The sequence below is a fragment of the Carcharodon carcharias genome, chromosome 12 (genome assembly GCF_017639515.1).
Source record: "Carcharodon carcharias isolate sCarCar2 chromosome 12, sCarCar2.pri, whole genome shotgun sequence".
NCBI classification, from domain to species: Eukaryota; Metazoa; Chordata; class Chondrichthyes; order Lamniformes; family Lamnidae; genus Carcharodon; species Carcharodon carcharias.
The window spans coordinates 65,801,914-65,809,708 of record NC_054478.1 but is presented as its reverse complement, the minus strand read 5'-3'; positions in this window follow the sequence as shown (position 1 = coordinate 65,809,708).

The window sequence follows — 7,795 nt, the reverse complement described above, 5'->3', positions numbered from 1 at the left end:
TGTAAAACTGGACATTGATGGCAAGGTAATAAATAGAATTATAGAATGGGAGTCTAAAAAGATGATATTAATTGGACAGAAGAGGTGCGTAAAGGGGAAAAGGAAGTGGAGTTCCTACAATGTGTAAGGGACTCCTTTCTAACCTATTATGTAGAAGCACAACAAGGAAAATTTGCTATTGGATCTAGTAATGGAAATGAAACAGATAAGAGAAGTAAAAGTAGGGAACATATAGGCAATAGTGATCATTACATAACATGCTTTAAGATGATGACAAAGAAGGACATACGTATAACGAAAACCAAGTAAACAGATTGGAGAAAAGCTGGTTTTGAGGAGCTGAGACTAGAACGTGGGAAAATAAAATTGGCAACAGTATTGGCAAACAATAATGTGGTACAACAATGGAAAATACTTAAAATGGTGTTCAACAGAGTGTGGGAAAAATATATTCCACCAAAAGGAAAGAACAAACTAAATTCTATTGGGATTCCATGGATGAATAAAGACATTAAGGAACAATTGAGGGTTAGGAAAGAGGCAAACATTAAGTAAATACATAGCAGAGGAGTACATAAGAGAAAATACAAAAGGATTAGGAGAGAAGTGAAAAAAATATGAAATTAAATTATTAAGGAACATAAAACAAAATAGTAAAATTTTTACAGGTACAACAATAATTTTTTAATTCTTTCACGGGATGTAGCCAGCATTTATTGTCCATCCCTAATTGTCCTTGAGAAGATGTTAGTGAGCTGCCTTCTTGAACCGTAGCAATCCAAGTGGTGTAGGTACACCCACAGTGCTATTAGGAAGGGGGTTTCCAGGATTTTGACCCAGCAACAGTGAAGGAACAGCAGTATAGTTCCATATAGTTCCAGTGATATATTTTTGTTATGACACAGCAATTGGTAAAGGCTGTTATTTAAAATCCCAGAGGGAAACTTTAAACAATTTCATAACCTATGTTTTCAAGTGGTATGTTTTGAGTTGCAGCTCTAAATTCAGGAATAAGACCACCAGTTGTTGAGAGGTTTTTATATCAAACTACATGAGACATTTATTAGTTTACACAAGTTAAACATATACACACAACTACAAATTACTAATATCATAACTTTTTAACAAATTCCTAAACTAATCTCCACTAAGGTAACAACAACCTATGGACTTTAAGCAGACACCAGGCAAAGCATTTTCACCTTACAAATTCAAAATGAGCTTCTTTTCACCTTGGTTCCTTTGCAGATAGTTGTAGGCTTACAGCTACTTTGATGTTACACATAACATGCCCTACACACACAAAACTGCTTTCTGTTATGCCCAGCATTCTCTTTGAATGTAACTTTTCATTGTATCACCAGGCCCTTTGAACTCCTTTCATGGCACCAATTTCATTAGTAATATAAACATTGTTTGGTCTCTCCTAGCTAGGTGCAAGATTTCACTCCCACTCTTGAAGGCTCTATTCAACAAAATGCAAATGTACCTCTGCCTCTGCTTACATCTCAAAACTAGTATATATCAAAACACCCAGACCAACTGGCTTTAATCCAATTAAGACACACCCACAGACTAAACCTCTATTTAAAAAAAAAAATTCCAACAACATTTGACATCCCCCTTTCTATCGAAAAATGAACAGTCATAATTCTAAAACACAGCTTCATTTTTTAATAACCCATCTCACGCTATTTCCTATACTTATTACACTATTACATTATCAGATGCATGCGTATATATACACAGGTCCTTGGTATCAACAGAAATCACTCCAGTTCAATGTCCAGCTTGATAAAAATGTCCAATTTTCCTTTAAGGAGGTGGTGACGTAGTGGTATTATCACTAGACTTGTACTGCAGAGACCTAGGGTAATCCTCTGGGGACCCAGGTTCAAACATGGCAAATGGTAGAATTTGAATTACATAAAATAACTGGCATTAAAAGTCTAGTGATGACCAGGAATGATTGTTGTAATAACCCATCTGATTCAAGGCCCTTTAGGGGCTCTTACCTGACTCTTAACTGCCCTCTGAAATGGCTTAGCAAACCACTCAGTTCTGATGGGCAATAAATGTCAGCCTAGCCAGTGACACACACAACCCACAAACGAATAAAAAATAATCAAGAATGTGTGTGGCTTGAAGGTGGTGGCATTCCCATGTATTTGCTGCCCTTGTCCTTGTAAATAGTAGAAGTTGTGGACTTGGAATGTTCTGGCAAAGGAGCCTTGGTAAGTTGCTGCAGTGCATCTTGTAGATTAGTGGTGGAGAGCACCTGGCCCATTGCAATTTTTCATCTGGGCCCCCGGTGAGATAGCAAAATCTGCACACACACACATCCCCAACCACACACCCACCCACCTCTCCACTGCCGCTGTGTGCTGCACTCTGGGCCAGCCGCCACCATGTTCTGATGCCTGAGCCTTGTCTCCAGTCACCAGGGACTCAGGTTGTGGGGAGAGAGCGATGTCCGAGACTTGGGAGCAGGAGCGCAGGGCAGGGACGGGAAGCTGCTGGCTGTCAACTGGGTGGTGAATCATTAGTAACCCGGGATGGGGGAGAAAGGGAACTGGGCACCCAACTCCATTGGCGGTTCACCCGCACCCTCCCTCCCAACTCCATTGGGTGTGCCAGGACAGGGGCTCAACCCCTGCCAACTGAGGAAGAGGTCCAGGCTCCAGGCCCAGCTGCAACATCAGTCTGGGAGTTGGCCAGAGCATTGGGTCATTGAGTCACTGCCCTGGGATGGTTTGGGGATGAGGCAGAGTGGGAAAGGAGAGAGAGAGAGAGAGGCAGAGTTGGAATTGGAGAGAGAGAGAGAGAGGGAGACAGATAGAAAGAGTGGGAAAGGGGAGAGAGAGAGACAAACAAAGTGGGAAAGGAGAGAGAGAGAGACAGAGAGAGAAAAAAGCCAGTTGCAAGGAGCAACATCATTAATGCCAGCAGATATAACAAGGCTCATTAAGGAAAGGTAAACTCAACTATCGCATTAAAGCAGTGGGTGAGATGATTGTTTCTGTATTCTCTCTAACAAAACAAATTAACTTGTTTTTTACATGTGTGTGGCCTGTGGCTGATTTTGTCTACGTGTGAGTGGCCCTGCTGTAGATGGTACATACTGCTGCCAATGTGTGTTGGTGGTGGAGGGAGAGAATGTTTGTGGATGTGGTGCCAATCAAGTGGGTTACTTTGTCTTGGATGGTGTCTAGCTTGTTGAGTGTTGTTGGAGCCGCACTCATCCAGGCAAGTGGAGAGCATTTCATCATACTCCCTACTTGAGCATTTTAGATGGTGGACAGGCTGTGGGGAGTCAGGTGGTGAGTTACTCATCGCAGAATTTGCAATCTCTGAGCTGCTTTTGTAGCCACAATATTTAAATGGCTAGTCTAATTCAGCTTTTGGTCAATGGTAGCCCCCAGGATGTTGAGCGGAATCTGCAATGGTAATACCATTGAATGTCAAAGGGAGATAGCTGGATTCTCTTTTGTTGGAGATGGTCATTGCCTGGCACTTGTGTCAGCCCAAGCCTGAATGTTGTCCAGGTCTTGCTGCATTTGGACATGGACTGCTTCAGTATCTGAGAAATCGCGAATGGTGCTGAAATGTTCAGCACCATTCATTATCAGTGAACATCCCCACTTCTGGCCTTATAATGGAGGGAAGATCATTTGATGAAGCAGCTGAAGATGGTTGGGCCTAGGACATGACATTGCAGTGTTGTCCTAGGGCTGAGGTGATTGATCTGCAATAACCATAGCCATCTTCTTTTGTGCTAGGTATGACTCCAACCAGTGGAGAGTTTTTTGCCTGATTCTCATGGACTCCAGTTTTGCTAGGAGGAGGTGGTGGTGTTGTGGAAATGTCATTGGACTTGTAATCCAGAGGAATCTGGGGACATGGCTTCAAATCCTACCACAGCAGCTGGTGGAATTTAAATTCAATTAATAAAAAAAATTTGGAATTAAAAAAGTTAGTCTTAGTAATGGTGACCATGAAGCCATTGTTGTTAAAAATACATGCCTTTAATGTGATCTTGTTGCAGGAGCTTATGCACTTTTAGGGAAGGAAATCTGCTGTGCTTACCTGGTCTGGCCTACATGTGACTCTAGACCCACAGCAATGTGGTTGACTCTTAAATGCCCTGTGAAATGGTTCAATAATTCACTCAGTTGCATCACACTGCTGCAAAGTTTAAAATAAATGAAGGAAGGCTGTGATATGAATAGCACTATTAAGTGATAAACAGGGCAATACCACACGTAACAATAGAGAGATGGCAGATATATTAAATAATTATCTTGCTTTGGTATTTATCAGGGAGCTAGAATAGGTACAAATGACATTGAATGATGAGGTGAGCAATGTGATAATGTATTTGAAATAAAATAATGGATGTATTAATTAAATTAACAAAACTCAAAGACAATATAAACCCTGGTCCCGATGGATTGCATCCACATATTTTAAAAGGATCTAAAGAAAAGGTAGCAGGGGCATTACTACACATATTTAGCAATTCATTAGAAAAAGGTGTAATGTCAGAGGACTGCCAGACAGCTAATATAATTCCTATATTTAAGAATGAGACAGAACAGGGATTTATAGACCAGTTAGCTTAATATCAGTGGTAGGAAAATAATGGAATCACTACTAAAGGTGAGAATAGAAGAACACCTAGAAATGAGAAATATAACAATGAATAGTCAGCATAGATTTTAAAAGGAAAAATATTGCTTGATCAATCTTATTGAATTTTTTGAGGAGGTGACAGAGAGCGTAGACAATGGTAAAGCGGTAGCTGTAATTTATCTGAATTTTCAAAAGACTTTCAATAAGGTGCCCCATAATAGGCTAATGAATAAGTTCAAAGAATGTGGAGTCAGGGGACAAGTGGCAGAATTGCTTCAAGACAGAAGGCAGAGAGTGGGAACAAGGGATAGTTATTTAGAATGGCAGAAGGTGGGAAGTGATGTTCCACAAGGATCAGTGTTAGGACCACTGTTGCTCACAACTTATATGAATGATTTGGACTTTGGAATAAAAACCACAATTTCTTAATCTGCAAATCATGCAAAATTGGGGAGGATAGTCAACACTGAAGAGGACTGCAACAAGTTACAGGAGCACATTAATAACATTGCAGAATGGGAAAATAACTGGCAAATTGAGTTCAACACAGATAAATGTGAGGTAGGACATTTTTGAAGGAAGAATGAATGGTACAAGTCTAGGTGGGGTAGAAGGAAAAAGGGATGTCAGAGTATAAATTCACTAAAAGTTGCACCACAGTTTAGCAAGGCCATAAAAAATACAAACCAAGCACTCGGCTTTATTTTGAGAGGGATAGAAGTGGAAAATATGGAAGTTACGTTAAGCCTTTATTGAAGCTTGGTTGGATCACATTTAGAGTACTATGTGCAGTTCTGGTTGTCATATCATAAAAAGGATATAAAGGAGAGGGTGCACAGAAGATTTATAAGGCTGATACCAAAAATGTGGGTATACATATCAGAAAAGGATTGACAAGCTGGACCTCTTTTCTCTTGAAAAAAAGGAGGCCGGGGTGCTTTAAAGGATGAATTAAAAATTCTGAAAGGTTTTGATAGAGTGGATATAGAGAGGATGTTTCCTCTTGTGGGAAAGAGCAAAACTAGAGGCCATCAATATAAATAGTCACCGAGAAATCCAAAAGGGAATTCAGCAGAAACTTCTTTATTCAAAGAGAGTTAAGAATATGGACTACCACAGGGAGTGATTGAAGTGAATAGATACATTTAAGGGGAAGCTAGACAAGAATTTGCAAGAGAAAGGAATAGATGGTGACGATAGTGGATTTAGATGAAGGAAAAATGGGAAGATGCTCGTGTGGAACCTAAACACTGTCATGGACTAGTTGGGTTGAATGGTCTGCTTCTATGTCGTATATCCAATGGATTCCAGTGCCAAGTGGCAATCAGTGCATGCCTCTGATTTGCTTGGAGTTAAAAGAGCAGGTCCTGTGCCTGAGGACAAACTGATTACATGCTTCTGCTCAAATGAATGAAGCCTCTGCTGCTATTACCTGTTACCAGCATCGTTAACTACAGTGGTTTGGCATGGCCCAAACTTTCAGAAGATAATAGAAATAGTCCCTAATTCTGGTAAAACTGCTTCTGGTGCAGAACAATCTGTGCATAGCCTTCAAGATTTTCTGAATTCAAAATTATTTGGGTCACTATAGCTAAAGTATAGCTGGAATGTCCAAGGTGGAAAAGAAATAGGGATTTCAGAATCTGTGCCACTTAAGGGTTTGTTGGTGGATGACAAGGGAATTATAGCCATTCTCTTAATAAGGAGAAGCAATCTCCAAACTTTTTAACTCAAATACAACAGGCTCCCTTGCTCCAATCTCTGGGAGATTAAATCATTGAAGCACTGAATCGGCACTAGAACACTTAAGTCAACTATCCAGAGGAGTCACTTGTGTTAAAAGCAATGTAAGCAAGAAGTAAATTGACACTTTAAGAGTAGGCTGAGTTTGATGCCGTTGCAACTCTAGAGGGCCACTCCCTGCACATATAATTGCAGCGCCAGTGAAATCACTGCCTGTATCAAAGGTGGCACAGACCAAATTTAGGTGGAAAAACATTGCATCTTGAACTGGAATGTGCAAACAATGCTATATCTTCTTCTCTATAAAAAACTCACTTGCTTTTTTAAAAATAAAACATGGTAATATTTAACTTGATTGAATATCAGATAATGATTGCAGGAGATTGCGACAGATCCTGAGATAGCCATTTCAAGATGTGACAGTAATGCTTCAGAAAACAATGCTTTTCTGGTCTGATGGGAGACTGACAGGTATCTTTCCTGGGGCATATGTGATGGGACAATAGGGCAGTTTCCTCTGTATCCAACCAGTGCTGTAAGTGCAGGAGAGGAATGGCAATGATTTGGGAGAGGGGCAACAAGTGAGAATTGGTGGAGTGAGAGGAGAGGGGCAGTGAGGGCTCAGGAAGGGGTGGCAGGAGAGGTGGCAAGTGAGAGAGTGTAGAGGGAGGGGAGAGGGGCTTTGAGGGATGGCGAGGGCTCTGGGAAAAGGGGGCAAGAGACAGGCAGCACACTGGACAGCGTAGGCGCAAACCAGTACTGGCACTAGCCGATGGGTACACACCAATGACACTAGTGAAAAGGGGAAATGAGGGGAGATGGTGGTGTAGTGGTACTATCATTGGACTAATTAATCCAGGCTAATGCTCTGGGGACACAGGTTCAAATGAATTCTATTAATAAAACTTAGAATTGAAAGCTAGTCTCAGTAATGGTGACAGCTATCATCAATTGTTGTAAAAACCCATCAGATTCACTAGTATCCTTTAGGGAAGGAAATCTACCATTCTTACCTGGTCTGGCCTACATGTGACTCCAGATCCACAGCAATGTAGTTGACTCTTAACTTCTCTCTGAATTGCCCTAGGAAGCCACTCAGTTAAAATGAAATTAGGGAAGAGCAACAAATGCTTGGCCTTGCCAGTGATGGTTACATCCCACGAACGAAAAAAAAGAAAAGTATGCTTGCGATGGTGGACGCAGTGTGGGCTGAGTGCGCACACGCAAATGTACCTGGTGCCCAGCCATTCGACATCAGGGGTTACAGTGTTATTGATTATGTATGCAGAGAATTTATATAGTCATTTTGGAGTTCAGAATCTGACTGGAGATGAATGGTTTTGTTGGCAGTAGTTGCTGCTTGTGTTGGTGAGAACACAATATTTCCAGGACCTTTAAAAGATGGTTGGCAGGATCATTA